This window comes from Aulonocara sp. 'chitande type north' Nkhata Bay, linkage group LG10 (assembly GCF_057382095.1).
Source record: "Aulonocara sp. 'chitande type north' Nkhata Bay isolate Kocher_YH1m ecotype deep benthic linkage group LG10, A_spYH_male_GT1.1, whole genome shotgun sequence".
NCBI lineage: Eukaryota > Metazoa > Chordata > Actinopteri > Cichliformes > Cichlidae > Aulonocara > Aulonocara sp. 'chitande type north' Nkhata Bay.
The window spans coordinates 14,708,821-14,725,075 of record NC_141353.1 but is presented as its reverse complement, the minus strand read 5'-3'; the positions used below and the strand labels follow the sequence as shown (position 1 = coordinate 14,725,075).

General features: G+C 39.4%; 1 long non-coding RNA gene across 1 annotated transcript in view; it reads right to left on the bottom strand.

The window, feature by feature from the left end:
* LOC147320461 (uncharacterized) overlaps positions 1 to 12,184 on the bottom strand; it is a 39,114-nt gene extending 26,930 nt beyond the window's left edge. Inside the window, exons 1-3 of the long non-coding RNA XR_015131267.1 lie at positions 11,977 to 12,184; positions 2,358 to 2,505; positions 2,224 to 2,271 (exon numbers count right to left, since the gene is read on the bottom strand). This is a non-coding gene — a long non-coding RNA (uncharacterized LOC147320461). The remainder of the gene's footprint in view (positions 1 to 2,223; positions 2,272 to 2,357; positions 2,506 to 11,976) is intronic.
* Positions 12,185 to 16,255: the final 4,071 nt, after the last annotated feature.

The following is a 16,255-nucleotide window of genomic DNA, read 5'->3' as shown; positions in this document are numbered from 1 at the left end:
TGGTTAGTATGCATTTGGATTTTGGCCACATCTGTCTGGCGCTGTAAGTCCCTAAAGACTGAGCTCAGTGCACATTGGTTGAGCCTCTTGAGTGGAGAAGCAAGGGCATGAAGTCATACGGTGATGCTGTAAACCTGTAAAACTGACTATTTAACGCGAGTAAGGCCACTTTAGTCCACTGGATCTTCAGTCAATTAAAATATTAGACAACAGTGTGAAAAAGCCTACGTGGCATTGTAAAAAATTATTTGCCCAACCTCAAGTTTCTAATTCCCCAAAAAGCAGTCGAGGGCTCTAATTAGAAAATCTGATTTATGAACAAGAGGAATTAGGGCCAAGAGTGCACTAATTGAGGCCTGCTGTTGGCAAACACCCTAAAATGTGCCTGGATAATGCATCGGCTCTGCTCAGGAGACACACAGTAAAGTCAAATGTAGAAAGAATAATACTCATGTAAGTGGATGCATACGCAAAGTCATGTTCTGGTTAGTGAGACCATATGCTGGAAGGGATTCATGTTTGCTTAAAACTGATACACCTCAAATATTTCATTTAGGCTAACGCCAAACTACAAAAACATGAGGTTCAGGTCAAGATGGCACGCAGATGCGTGAGTGGATGTTTTATCGTCAAACATATCTTAAAGCCTGTGAATACAGAAAAAAAAGACATGAAGAAGCACAGAGAAAAAAAAACTGGGAGACTTTCCAGAAGTTATCTTTTTCATGTCAGCATGGGGGTCACCTGGAATGCGTATCAGAAAAGCTGTGCAAATGACTCATTAATCATGGCAAAGGGAAATGTCACTGCCGGTCTATCGTTTTGCCAAGATGTGTGGCAAATTTTATGGTGTTTCTAATCGTATTCCTTCATTTCTGTCTTAAATTAGCTCCAGATATTCAGGAAAGAATTAAAGCTTTCAAGGACTCCTAGTGTGAGTTGAAGAAGGGGGGGTTATGAAGGAATGAAAAGTATATTTGAAAAGATTTTCCAGCTGAAATGTGCAAAGACTTTTCAAAGAGTGCAAAGCAGGTCCCGAGTTTGATGAATTATTCTCAGGTGCACCTTTTTTCATGCCTCAGTCTGTGCTTCTGCTTCAGATATAATGACCAGCCACACATCATCATCCTGCAGCTGTGAAACTCAGAGATCGACATGAGCAATGACGGAGATTATCATAATGAATGTCTTCTTTTCTTTCTAAGAATCCCCCTGAACTCATGAAGACCAGCAACTGTGCCGTGACTGTGTGCCAGAATGCTCAGAGGCAGGTTGAAAATGACCTGTAAATGTTCATTTCCAGTGGGACCGAGAGTAAATTAGGAGAAATTAAGACAATTATTTTCAGTGCCTGTAGGATACTTTTGAAGAAAATGGGGTTTTCCAGGGTCAGCAAAATGCAAATTCGTATAGGCTATTTGCCCGTGAATGAAAGTTTTTCAACATACGTCTTAGGAAAGCCTTGTAATATGACTTAAAAATAGCATAACAGTGCCAATTATCCCAGAGAAACACCGAGTAATGTGGTCAAGTGCCAAAATTATGTAGATCGCTGATCTTTTCTTTTTGAAATGGATAGGTTTGAACCAATCATTTTTATATAAACATTTCTACCATGATGCTAGATCGTGAAAGGCTTTACTTTGGGACGGGACTCTTCATCTAGTCATCTACTCAAACTTGAAATGATTTTAGATTTTGCATTGCTGTTTGATCTTGCGTTTGTATTTTTCAGTAAGTTCCATGTAATTCTCCCCAAGTATTTACATACCCTTATATACTTAGTTTGTATTTTGTCTCGTCTCCCCACGCTCTCGTGCTTTCCTCTTTCCCTTCCCACCCGAGCAGATGGCTGCCCCTCCCTGGGCCTGGTTCTGCTGGAGATTTCTTCCTATAAATTTTGATTAAGGGACTTTTTCCTCTCCGTGGGCTTGCTCATATGGGGCCGCTTGACTGTTGGGGTTTTCTCCTGAATCCTTAAGGGTCTTTAACTTACAGCAAGTGCATTGAGATGGCTGCTGTTGTGATTTTGAGCTATATAAATAAAACTGAATTGAATTCATTTGAAAATGTGCTCTGAGTAAGTTCCTGTTGTCACATTTGCTGGCACTGGACTCTGAACTGTGCAATCAAACAAGTGGGTTTATTTATAACGACCACTATGTACAGTCCAAATCCAGATTCCACACCATCCACTCCAACAATGTGCTCACTTTCACTCACGCTCAACTGGGAAGGGTCCAGGGAAGACAGGTCCGGGTCCAGGAAGGTCTATAAAAGGGAGATGGAGAAAGACGTCAGAGAAACACTCAGGAACACAGGGAGCTCAACAAGAGACTAAGCTGGGCTACACTAACCCTAGTGAGTACAACGCTCCAGCGAGGAACACCACTCCAACCAGGCCTTAAGTATGGTGATGAGGCACATGTGCGTGTGCGTGAAGATCAGTTGACCACTGCAAGGCAGGCACCGCACCCCAGGACAGCCACTTGTGGATCATGAAACCTGTGGTATGTATTGCACACTAATGCATACTTGGCAAATATGTATTTTCAGTACACACTGCTGAAAACTTTGTGTGTCTGGTTTATGTGTCGTTTTGGAAATGACAAAAAGACAAAAGCACAGGTTGACTGAACACACAACGCTCAATAGGAAAGAGATGACTTACACATCAGTCACTTGTAAATGAGTACAAAAACTGTAGATTATAAGATAATTGTTAAATTTCATGTGAATCCTGAAATTCTGAGGGAATCTGACAATTTGTGTCTTGGCAGATCACAACCAACTTTGCACTTATTTCCTTTAGATGTTGTTCTGATGTTTTGTTCAAATACTGATTAAGAAATTTCTTGGCAAGGAGAAAACAGACAGTTCCTTCCTTTGGAGATCGATGGACTCTGTGGTCTCTTTTAAAAGCCAGTTAAAACATATCTTTTTAAAGATATGTCATGTCTTTGGCACCTCTGTAGCCAAAAAGCTTTGGAGTTTAGACAAGAGACTGCTGATGAAAAAAGTAGGTGGACTTATGCACTAGATATAGATGTAGGATTGGTGTTACTGTGACATATCACAGATGACGCACTTCCATCTACATCAGGGGTCTCAAACTCGTGGCCCGGGGGCCACTTGCGGCCCACGTCACCCTTACTTGTAGCCCGTATATTGACATGAATGGCAATTTGGCCCTTGAAGCTATTTTTTTTGTTAGGGAGGATGTAACAATGGTCACATTTTGATAATCTTTCTATTATTTTGTTATTTTCTGGCCAAATGATCACAGACTGTTCGTTTGTCAGTCACAACCACATTGATTACACCATGCTGAATGTTGCCAACTGAACATGGGCCCAAATATTATATTGCACTTTATGAACCTATTGATCAAAGAGGGAATAATCGCTGGAGCACAGAAGAATCCGATTGCATTCCTCGTGCTTTACATCTGTTGCGTGCTCAGAATTAAAATTGAGAAACCTGAAGTGATTTTGTAGTTTGGGAAATAACAGTGAATCTTTAAGCTGATGTATGTTGCTCTGATTATTAGTACAGTATATAACAGGGTTGTTTTTTTGGTGAATGTTGTTTTATGGGGTCTTATGTTTTGAAGCAAGAAATTCCTATAAACTAGACAAAGTATGATATAGAAGTTTGAATCATTGCAGCAGGAGAGATTTGGTTTATTCACACTGAGCACAGACATGGAAAACAATACAGAATAATGCAAGCAAACAGAACTCAGCAGCCTAACTGCTAACGTTGATGCCATATATTGAACACAATGAAGCCAAGTGTCAGTTGGCAGGGCTGAGGTTGTGAGTCAGAGCTCCCTGGACCTCAGGGGGACCATCCAGAGGCTAAAGAGATGCTATTCATTTGTTATAAAGTCTTCAGAGGTCTTCTGGCATTATGGGTCTCCTAATGGCAGCCGTTCCTTTGAGGCTCTCGTCTGCTTTCTGTTACTAAACAAGGACCAGCTTGCACAGAGTCATGAACTGCATGTAAGGCAAGCAGCAGCTTTGTGCAAAAAGATGGCACTCATTAAATCAGCTATGGTAATGGCTGCGTGAGGCTGTACAGGCTAGTTACAATCAGTGGTTTCCAAATTTTTTTGTGCCCATTTCAAGGCACACCTCCATTTATATCTACATAAGAAAGCCTCAGTGTCATCTGACCAGAGTTTTGAACGCTGGACCTACTGTGATACCTGCAAATACATCTCTACTTCAGCAGCATAGAACGTCTCAACATCACTTCATGGAGTGATGGAAAAACGCCAAGTTTTCCTTAGACAATAATTTGCTTTCTGAGGGGTTTGCAGTATTAGCATTAGCCATAATATATTAAACGTTTTGGCTGCAGGCTGTTGACTTAAAATAGGGAGCATTTGTGACAGCAGCTTTTCTCTTTTCTTTATATAGTGTATTGTCTGCACTGGTGGCCAACTGTCTTGCTCCACCACAATAAACACATTAACTTCCTCACTGTCAGTTAGGGTCTCTCTTAAGGTCCTTTATACAGAAACATTTTAACAGATTCTTTTAGGGGAAGCGAGTGCAAACTACTGATAAAGAAATCATTAAAAAGGTTTTTGTTCATAAGTCACTGCACCTTGTGGAAACCACTGGGCATAGCTCAGTTAACAATGTCAACAAGCACAGATAACAGCACAGAGACTTCCAGTGTTGACAATGTTTGTGCCAAATTATGGGCAGAAATTCTGAACCTATTTAGTAGAGATTGAATACAGAAGTTCAGGAACTGCTCGTCCCATAAATATTATATTTTTCTTTCAGCTAGAAAATAGTAACTCTAACAGATCCAAAGACGTTCGTCTTAGTTTACACAGTGCTTTTGTGTGACCTTATTTTCTGTCTCCCTGGGGCTCCATAGTGAGGTCTTGACTGACGAATAATTTTTTCATGTTTGCCGGAAACTAAATCCCCCTGCTGACACAAATCATCTTTGGTGACTCAGCTGGGAAAGAACTAGTCTTTAAACATTTGTTTAAAAAAAATGCTGAACTGGTGAAATCAAAAAGTCAGTATTTGGGGCAAGGGGTATGTACTTTTCCATTTAGCCAGTACTAATTTATGACTATGATTTGAGGATCCCGACATTACTAAAATCTGCCTGACCGAGAAAAGCCCTTTTGTGATTCCTGCTCAGAAAGGTGAGGGTAGCTTGGTTTAGAAATTGTTTTGGTGGTTGAAAGTTACGCTTAAATAACTTCTGATTTGATTCAAGAGTGCCAGCCAGCTGTCATTTCCTAATATTTCAATATTTCCATCTCTTTAAGTTAACTAGAGTAATGTTTCATGTATTTTATTAATAAAACACAGTAAAGAAATTATTACAGTGCACTTAAACTGCATTCCTCAGACTATACGGTTTGCTCACTACTGATGCAGATGACACAGAGCAGAGCTCAGCTGTGTCTATTTTGGGTGGATACCGATAAAGATAAAGCTCTATGAGAAAGTGCAAAGACTATTGCACTGACAGTATTTTTTTAACCTCAATCCCAAAGCCAATTTTAAGGCAGTGTAGCCAAGCTATTACTGTTGGACATAAATATCAAACATATGCTCTGTTTAGTGTCGAGAAATCTCCTGACCTGTGCTTGTCTTAATGCGAGTCTTGCCTAAAGTAGAGGAGTAACAACATGGTCCAAACCTTGCCTTGTTTAATCTTACGAGTCAGAAAGATTTATGTTAATTATTGTGTGTCATTCCAATCGACGATTGAAAACATCACAGACAGATCTTCTCAGTCTTCTAATCTTATCTAAATTGCAAGTAATAAAACCTCTATTACCCCTGGATAATTAAATTTAAAGTCACATGATGCGTCTAAACATGAAATATAGATTAAGGTTTGATATTTATTACTAAAGCAATATTGTATGTGAGTGTTGGTGGGAACTTTTCAGCCACATGAAAAAATAATTAGGCTATATTGTGGTTTGGAGCTTTGCCCTGGTTGGCAAGTGTCCCATTTCTCTCTGATAAATGTCCCTGGAGAGGTAGGTGGTCCAGTGGTTGGAAAACCCACAACTTTAGCCAGAGTTCCTTCAACCCATGACGCGGTTTTTTTTCTTAAATAAATTATGATTGATGTGCTTTAGCTGGGAACCTGGGAATAGTCCCTGGAGTCAAGGTCATGACTTGGTGCACTGGGAAACAGTTTTGGGAAATTAATTTACGTGAAGACTTTGAATTCCAATAAACTGCATTCCAGCTACATGGTGTGGCTTGCCACAAAGACCAGCAGGCACACCAGTAAGTGAACAAAAGTTTAAAGACTCTATCAAAAAGAGAGTTTCTAAACCTTAAACTTTTAAACAAACTTCAAAATTGGGAATTGTGTTTACAGTCGTGGAAATTTTACTTCTAAATTTTTTCTAAAGAATTTCATTTCACTCATTTATTATAAAGCACTTTTTGGCTGACCGATTTTATAGCCAGTTGCCTTTCCAAAGAAATCACCTCCCGTCAGCATGATTTCTGTTTAGAATTTATTCATCACAGACAGGATTTGCTGCCAATGACAACAATGAGTTTTGTTTCCTTTCGAAACAACCCAGCCTCCTCATTGTGGAGACGACACATCTGTTTTAAAAGAATTTGAAAATGTCTAGGGGTGGGTGAACAGTTCACATTCAACCCTGATACCACAAAAAAGATCGAAAGCTGGAATTCACAGAATTATAACTTTTTAATTTATGTTGTTATGTCAGTGCACACTAGGGCTGCCACAAACGATTATTTTGATAGTCGACTAGTCACCGATTATTTTTGCGATTAGTCGACTAATCAGATCATCATCCATTGGATGTAAAAGTACAGCTTATTGCACCAGCAGCATCTGCTCTAATATAACTATCATTAGCTTACAGCTTTAAGTGTTTAAGGTCTGTGCTAACTAAAAATAAAGACAAGATGATAGTTTATTAAATTTTAATGAAATTTGCAGATTGTTTCGGTGAAGTTTAATAAACTCCTTGCTATCTAAATATAACAGGACACTGGAGTAAATTCTGGAGCATCTCACACTTCTGATAATAAGTTGTCTGCTTGATGTTTATTCAGCTGTGTAAAAACTATAACTTTAATCTCAGCCAAACCGATTTACTCAGGAACAAATAAAATACTAAAAAAAAGCCAAACAATAACATTGTTAAGTTATCTAAGTGACTTATATATCATGTTTAACCTGAGTAGCGAAAGACAGCGGTGGGTTTGAAAACGATTTGCCGGGAGTCCGGTGTTCTCACGGCTCTAGTGAGCCTAGCCCCCGGCTAGCTATCGAGCTAGTGGGTAACAGACGTCTCTGAAAACGTCGGAGCGCTTTTGAAAATATGTGGTGTCCTGATAAACTGAGCAGATATTTGAGGTTTACACAGCTACATTCTCGCCTGAAAATATGTTAAACGTTTATTTTGTGACCCAGAAAGAATAATAAGAGTAATATTAAAACTAACTAGCTGCCGCCATTGTTGGAAACTGAGCTGGGCTGCGCTATGAATTCTGGGACACAGCTTCTTCTTCTTCTGGGTTTAACGGCAGCTGGCATCCTTGTACATGCAGTGCTGCCATCTTCTGTTTCAGTCCGTTATTACACTCTTAAATCCTACTACTTATTCCTGCGTCTTTTGGGATCTTACAAAGCTTCAAACGACGCGTCGACTATTAAATTAGTCGTCGACGATTTTGATAGTCGACGTAATCGTGACTAGTCAACTAATCGTGGCAGCCCTAGTGCACACTAGTCATTTATTTGTTTCATGCAGCTTGCTGGGCTTTGATTTGTTTCAATTGCACGTGTTCTATTTGAGAGAGGTTGTGGCTTGAGAATATTGTTTAACTTTATGAGCTATGGGAGTTTTTCCATAGTACAATTACGGTTTTATTGACATGAGAGAACAAAATAAAACCATTCAATAATATTTTGATGTTAAAGACATTATGTACAGAAACAAAGCGCGAGGACTATATAGTATATACGTCAGCAAGACAAGAAGTAAAAACCGAAACAAAACACATTAGAAAAACCAACAGTCGATGTAACACTACTTTCAGCTGCTCCTTTACTCACAAGGGGCCACTAAAACAGGTACATAATATTTCTGAAGGTTTTACTCACCCATCCAAATCACTGAATTCATCAGTTCCAATAAATTCTATGACCACAAGTGTATAAAACCAAGCACCTAGGCATGGCGACTGCTTTAACTAGCTATTGTGTAGGAATGGGTCGCTCTCAGGAGCTCAGTGAAGTCCAGTGCAGGACCGTGATAGGATGCCACCTATACCACCGTGATGGGATGCTTCTTCGTGATCCAGCATGACCTCATACCAGTGCACAAGGTCCATAAAGATATGGATGAATGAGTTTGGTGTGGAAGAACTTGACTGGCCTGCACAGAGTCCTGACCTCAGCCCGACAGAAGATCTTTGGGAGGAATTAGAGTGGAGACTGCGAGTGAGGCCTTCTCGTCCAACATCAGTGTATGACCTCAGAAATGTACTTATGGAAGAATGGTCAAACATTCCCATAAACCCACTCCTAAACATTGGAAAGAAAAATGAAAGCTATTATAGCTGAAAAGGGTGGGCCGAGATCGTGTTAAACCCCATGGATTAAGAATGCGATGTCGCTCAAGTTCATGTGCGTGTGAAGGCAGACGAGCGAACATTTTTGGCAATACCGTGTAGCTCTGCATGTTTGATTTGGCTGACGTTTTTACACAGGATGTTCTTCCTGACACAACCCTAAAGGGATTTGTGTTTCCGCTTGTTCTAAAACCCAGAGCTTTTCACCTGTTAGGCAAATATGTAAATCACCACACTACTCAAAGCCAAATATTAGGAAAACAGGAAATAACCAACAACAAATACTAAACAGAGACATTAAACTAATAACAGAAAGAGGGGGAATGGACACTAAGAGATGATATAGACTGGGACATACTGGAAAGAATAATATAACAACAGAACTCATGACAAAGAGGTAAAAACGAGAAACCAGAACGGAAAGATATCTGAAGCTTAACATGACTGGAATAAAAACACAAAACTTAGAACAAAAAATCTAAATCAGGCAAAACAGTGGGACATATACTTTCTGTTGTTCAGGCTTTCTGTTGAGAATTTTAATGAATTGTTATTATGTATTTATTAGTAAATTACCTGTTTTCATCTATCTGTCTTTTTATTGTCTCTTATGGCATCTAATTTTCTTATTTACTTTACTTGTTTGTGTAATGAATACACTTTGCTTACTTACAAGATAATTTTAGTAACTGCTAAAATTTTGTAGCATCTGCCTGATAAAGCTTGAATAGACGTGTTTATTGAGCCTGGAAAAAAATTTATGATTTTTTTTAATGTAATACTGATTTTGTCAATTTTCCTAAATCTTCCCTGTGACATATGCCCTCCAGAGGCAGAGCCAAAGGGTGGTAAACTTAACAGCTTAACTTAACATATTTAGTCGCCTTTCTGGGGCGATCGTGGCTCAAGAGTTGGAAGTTCGCCTTGTAAATCGGAAGGTTGCCGGTTCAAGCCCCGGCTTGGACAGTCTCGGTCCTTGGGCACCTGTTGTTGCCTACCGGCAGCCTCGCCTCTGTCAGTGGGCCCCAGGGTGGCTGTGGCTACAATGTAGCTTGCCATCACCAGTGTGTTAATGGGTGGATGACAGTTTGTGTAAAGCGCTTTGGGGTCCTTAGGGACTAGAAATGCACTACACAAATACAGGCCATTTACCCGGTATCAGCAGTGGTCTTACACATGCTCATATAAGAAAATACAACAATTGTTGCCTGCAGTGATTTTCCACACGAGACTTTCTGTCCTACCCTAATGTAAGTAATGGTATCAGACAGGATATTAAATCAAATCAAATCAAATCACTTTTTATTGTCACATCACATGTGCAGGCACACTGGCACAGCACATGCGAGTGAAATTCTTGTGTGCAAGCCCCACAAGCAACAGAGATGTGCAAACACAACAACACAAACGAGCAAAATACAAGAATGGCCAACCTGAAACTAATAAATATATGTACAATATATAATAGTGTATGCATTTCTGGATGTGTATACTAAATATTTTCCTACGTGTGTGTGTGTGTGTGTGTGTGTGTGTGTGTGTGTGTGTGTGTGTATACACATTTTTACAAATTAAATAGTAAAAAAATAAAATAAAATAATAATAATAATAATAATAAAATATATAAAATATACAGAGTTGAATATGTGCAAAACAAGTGGCATTTATATACAGTGTGGAGTGCATAATGTTGAACTATTAATATGAAAGCAAACTGCTGTAAAAAAAAAAAATGTGGCTCCTCAACTGAACCCCACAGGAACATGTAACAGACAACAAAACGTTTCATTGTAGCTACCCTGTTAAACCTTTCTACACAAATACAGTGTGCTGAAAAGCCACTTCTGTCATATACCAGTGGGGAGAAAAAGGAGAACTAAGAAATGAAATGAAGCATTGTAAGGTAGGACTGAATCCGGGAGGGAGCTTTGGCTCTGTCTTTTATCAATGCCAGGACGCCCGATTCACAATGATTAATGTCTTTTTGCTCATGAAGCCATGCAAAAATAAAACTTGGATACTATGAGTTGCTGCTCAAATGGTCAAAAAAGCTTTATGTTCTTCATTAGTTTTTATGACATTAACCGACCATTTAAAGGAAAACAAGTGTTTAATTATTTTATTAAAAGTGTAGAAGCAGATGAATACTTGCATACTGAGTAAATTACAGACGAGGGCAAACGTATCTGCAGGATATTCCTCTCCATTGTGTCCTTCACTCAACACCACTGCAGTGCCTACACCCACAGGCTCTGTTTGGCTAGCTGCCAGAGGTGTCAGTCACAGAGACTCAAGTTCATCCAGAACGGATGTGGATGTCTTCATTATGGCTGTCACAGCAGCTCAGGGACCTTTCAGCACACAGACATTTTTGTCTTCATGCAGGTGTGATTTTCACTCTGGTGCTGTGTGCCAGATAAGGGGATGACATCAGTGCATGAGTTCATGTCAACACAGGAAACAGCAGCGAGTCTCCATCTATAGTGACGTCGTATGACTTATTTCCTCTGATGGGATTCCTCTGAGAGCCTGATATTCTTTGATCTAAGCTCTGTTTTCTTCTTTTAACGATATATGTAGACTAGGTATAGGTCAGGTTTTTAAAAGTAGAATAAATAAATACCACATATATATGTTTGAACATATTTTTCAGACCATAAGGCGCACCGGATTATAAGGCGCACTGTTGAAGAACGGGTCTGTTTTCAGATATGCGCACTAAGCGAAACAAAACAGTCAGATAAATCAAACTTAACTCAACTCATTCTTCTTGCTTCCTCCACTTCCGTACCATTGATTCTTTAATGTTGAATTCTCTCGCAGCTGCTCTATTGTGTTGTTGCAGTATATTAATGACCAACCTCCTATTGTGGTTAAATTATCTCAGTTCATCTACTGACTGAAGTCAGTAGCATCCTGCCATGCATTGCATTTGCCCCCTAACCATCTGCAACCCTCACCTTAAATTTTATTTTGTGGAAAAAAGTTAGCGTTGATCCTCCAGCTTCACTGTGTTTGTTATGCTAACATAGCTGTGTTGCTAGCGATCACATAGCACATCATTATATACCAGCTAACCCAACTTCAGTAACCCTACAAACGTCACTGCTGTTTAGTTTTCTGTCTTCATTTATGTTGGAAGTGATAACAGAGCTGTACGTTTAAATCTCTAAGAAAATCTCTAAGTCAGAACGTGCTATATCATGTTTAGGTGGAAACTAGCTTGCTAACTTCCTGCTAACTTCTAACTTCGTTAAATTTAAGAAATTCTGTTTTCATGGATGCCTGGATGTTAAACTTAATTGTTACACCTGTTAAACAGGCAACTTAAAGATGAAAGAATTTAGACAGTTTTTACCTTTCAGTGATGCTGCAGTGATCATTTGACTTTGGGACCTGAAGAAAGACGGAGTTTTGGACCCAGATTACTCCCGAGTCCGCGAGGCTCCTGTAGTGTAATGCTTCAACAATCCTTCAACAAGCGGTGCGGCTTCGTAGCTTACCGAAATCGTACAAAAAAACTTTTTTAAAAGAGTTTTGAGCGCTGCGTACCACATAAAATCGGTTCGAGGTCAGTCAGCACAACCAGAATTCATACATAAGGCGCACCGGATTATAAGGTACGGAGCCCCGCAGGGGACATGGGAGAAAAAAAATTAAGACGGACTTTTGCGAGATCTCGCAAAACTAACTCGGGATCTTGCAAAACAAACTCGGGATCTCGCAAAACTTTTGCGAGATCACGCAAAACAAACTCGGGATCTCGCAAAACTTTTGCGAGATCTCCCGTTAGCTCAAAGCTAGCTCAAAAAGTTAGCTTTGAGCTAACGGGAGGTCGAGACCTACTACAGCCGGGAGGAACACCACTTTCCCGGCACATCGTGCCTCGACCTCCCGGTCGGCTTCGAGCCGGCGTCCGAAGAATGCGGCTAAAACTTTTGCGAGATCCCGAGTTTGTTTTGCGAGATCTCGCAAAAGTCCGTCTTAATTTTTATTTCTCCCATGTCCACTGCGGGGCTCCATAATAAGGCACGCTGTTGATTTTTGAGAAAATTAAAGGATTTTAAGTGCTCCTTATAGTGTGGAAAATACAGTAATAAGTACATTTAATGTCTTCTAAATAATTTCAAATATATGAAGACTTACAAAACTGTGCAAAACTATCACCCATCTCTCTCTTTATATTTTGCCTCCAATGAGCCAAACTGTCTTTTAAATTTTTTTAAGTGGCCTTGAGCCTTCTTTTGAAACTGGCTGCTTTTCATTCTAGTCCATGTACCTGACCAATTTTAGAGGAATGTTTGCTTTTGGTTGGTTTTTAAGCCACAAACCAATGAGTCATTCAAACATATAAAAGACACCAAACTCAAGGACTGAACCCGTGTTGTGTCTACACATAATAGCCAACTTGGAATCATAATAGGATGAGATCCTGATCCGCTTCAGTCATGGAGAAGAGAAGAATTTTTCTGACTAGAAATATTTTCATGCATAGATTCATTCTGGACTCTGCCTCCTATTGTAATTGAACGGAAAGAAAAAGGCTACCATGATCTCCTGACCTTAGCAGCATGGGTAGCAGTGTAACATAAACATCAGTTCCAGTGATACTGGCAAAGTCAAATTAAATATGTAACCATATGGACCTGCAAGTACAGTGGGTAACAGAGTTATGGAAGACTTTCCTTTTAATGCAACACATGGAACATATTTGTACTTTTTGCTCATGTTTTCATATTGAATAATAATTTAGAGCAGCGTACAAATTACAAAAGCAACTTTTCACCTGATTAAGTAGTTAAGAACATGGATTTACAATAATTTGCATGAGTGTGGAGGTTGTCTGTCTCTCCGTGTTAGCCCGGCAATAGATTGGTGGCCTGTCTAAGGTGCACCCGGCCTCTTAACCCATGACCGCTGGGATATTCAGCTGAACAGCAACCATAAAATGGAAAAGAAAAAACAATTGAATATCAGTTATACATTAATTCATTTTAGCATAAATGTAAGTTATTTTTGTGTGAAACAAATCCACACGTGGTAGTGTTGAAGATGCTACATTTGTGCAAAGTGGAGTATGGTTAAGTAGAAAACCAGATACATTTTAACAGCAGGTCCTCGGATGCACATTTCGAAAAACTGTGCTGACAGTTGTTTGCTTTTCTCTGTTAAATATATATTTTAGTAAATTAGTTATAAGAGGGGTAAAAAGAAAAGTTTAAGCACTGAGATAAAGAAGAAAAAGGTCAATGCAGACTACTGCTGGAGTTACAGGAATTAGGAAAGAGAGTAGCAGTGGAATTTAAGAGCAACTGTGAGACAGAGATTACGGTGTCATCAGACTTCCTGTCAAAGTTGACACGAGGATTTGGGCAAAATGAGCAGAGGAAAGCGGTTAAAGTGGTTAGAGGCTGAAAACCAGTTTCTTGTGGGTAGAAACAAAATGTTCCTGGTTGTTTTACAAAGTTCACACCACACTCAAAAAAGAAGTGGGTCAGTTGAGAAGTGACTCATAGGCTGGAGTTGCTGTATAGGACTTCAAAATGAAATATCCATTCAAGCTCTCAATAGGATAAAAAAGTGGATATTGTAACTATTTTGTTTTGGCAGTGTCTCTATGCCTACAGCATGCAGTTATATCCTGGAGGATATCCTGCTTTTGCTGTCTTCCTTTTATTCACCAGTAGCTTGAAAAGTGGCACAGACAAATGAACAAAGCATTTAGTGCTACCAGTATGTGGTGCTTGGATGTGTTTGAAATTGCTCAGCGGTTTGCTTTTATGCCATCAGTCATTTCTGGATTAGCTGATTTCAACATAACTATAATAGCTGCAGAAAAAGAAAAGATTTCAACGTCACCGCATTACTCCACAAGAGGTTTATGAAATGCAGCTGTCTTAATGACCTGTTTCCACTGATTTGATTTCTCTACTGCTGAAATGTGGGGCAGCTAATGTTGCTGTAAAAGGTTGCTTCATATTTTCAGTGAAAGTGACAGGTGTGTATCAGCCAGGGCGACATCTGTAAAACTGGCTATGATTCTCCAGAAAATGACCAGGTAGTTTTATTTTTTAAATTGTCAACATCATCAGTATTTGTGTTTTAAAATAAAATCTGTGCAACTAAACAAGTAAAGTTTTGCAGTTACCTTACACTTACACACACCACACACACACGATGATTTATTCTGGAACTTCCTAACACATCAACCATCTGGTCGACCATTTCTTAGCCAGCTGACTTCAAGCAACAGCTGGATATGAATTTCATTCAAATAGAGGAAAAATTGTAGCAGAATAGAAAAATGCTTTCTTTGATCACTTCAAGGTGGAGTTAAAATGAGCTTTTGGAATGAATATGTTTTATATTGACAGAGAAAAAAGTATGGATGACAATAGTGTAGAGTTAACAGCTTGGCTTTGTGTGCTTCTTGTGATGATGTAGTTCCACAGAGTTTAACCTTTTTATATACAGCATGTCATGGTAACTGGGTCTGTACACGGGGTTTTGAGTGTTGGGAATGTTTAGTTTTCTAGTTTGTTATCCTTATATTTTAGTTTTTGTATTTATTGTTATTCAGGATTTTCTTTTTACGTGGTTAAGTGAGTGGTCGTCATCCTCTAGTGTCTGGTTTTCTGTGTTAGTTATTTGTCTGTCTGTGAGGTCAGTCGTGTCTCGTGTTAATTTGTCTGTTTCCCAACTCTTGTCTGGTTCTTCTGTTCTCTCTCGCCCTCCTTCTGTGTCTTCCTAGTCTTGTCTCCTCCCTCCATTCCCTGTGTTTACTCAGTCTGAGTCTCTGTGTGTGTTTCCCATGTTTTCCTGCAGCTGGCCTCTGTCTGTTTCCTGTTTTATTCTGATAGTCATTTGTCCTGTGTGCGTCATGTTCAGTTTTGCTTCCCCTGTCTCGTCAGTTAGATTATGTCCAGTCTTGTTCCACGGGTGTTACCTCTTTGCACTGATACATTGTGTATATAAATAGTCTGCATTTCCCTCTGTTCCTTGTCGCAATCTCCTGCATCCTCTGCTTTTGTGTTCTGTCTGCTTAGTCTATCTCGGTTTAAGTTCCTTGTGACATCATTGGTTAATGTATTCGGTAATTCAGCAATGAAGCTGCATTTAAGTTTAGTTTTGCATGTGAGTCCTGCACCTTTAGGTCTATTCCTGCTTGCCTTACACTGCACCATGTCACAACAAAATATCCAGTAATGAGTAACTGTATGAATAGTAATACTTGGGTGCAAGAGCTCAGGCTTAAGACTGTTTTAAGCACTTACCTTCAAAAAAAAAAAGTTTTCTTCTTATCTCTGCATGTCAAAGAGAGAGGGGAAGCAAGGCTAATGGTGCTTGCCCAGTAAACCTAAAAATGGGCATTGTCTCTCAGTTATATTTCTATTACCACATGCCACTAATCCGCAGTATGCTATTATCAAGCAGACAGTTCTAGCAGTGAGCTCAGAAGCCCCACCCACCTGTTGTTCAAACCTTTCGTTCATGAGGAGGAACCAATCAAAAGAAACATGTCTTAAAACAAAGGGTGTCTCAGTCTTGGTAACAGTAGATGAAAAGAGTGGCTACATAAAGGCTCATTATGAGATAAATAAGGATTACTGTAAAATATAAACTATGCAGCGCTAGTT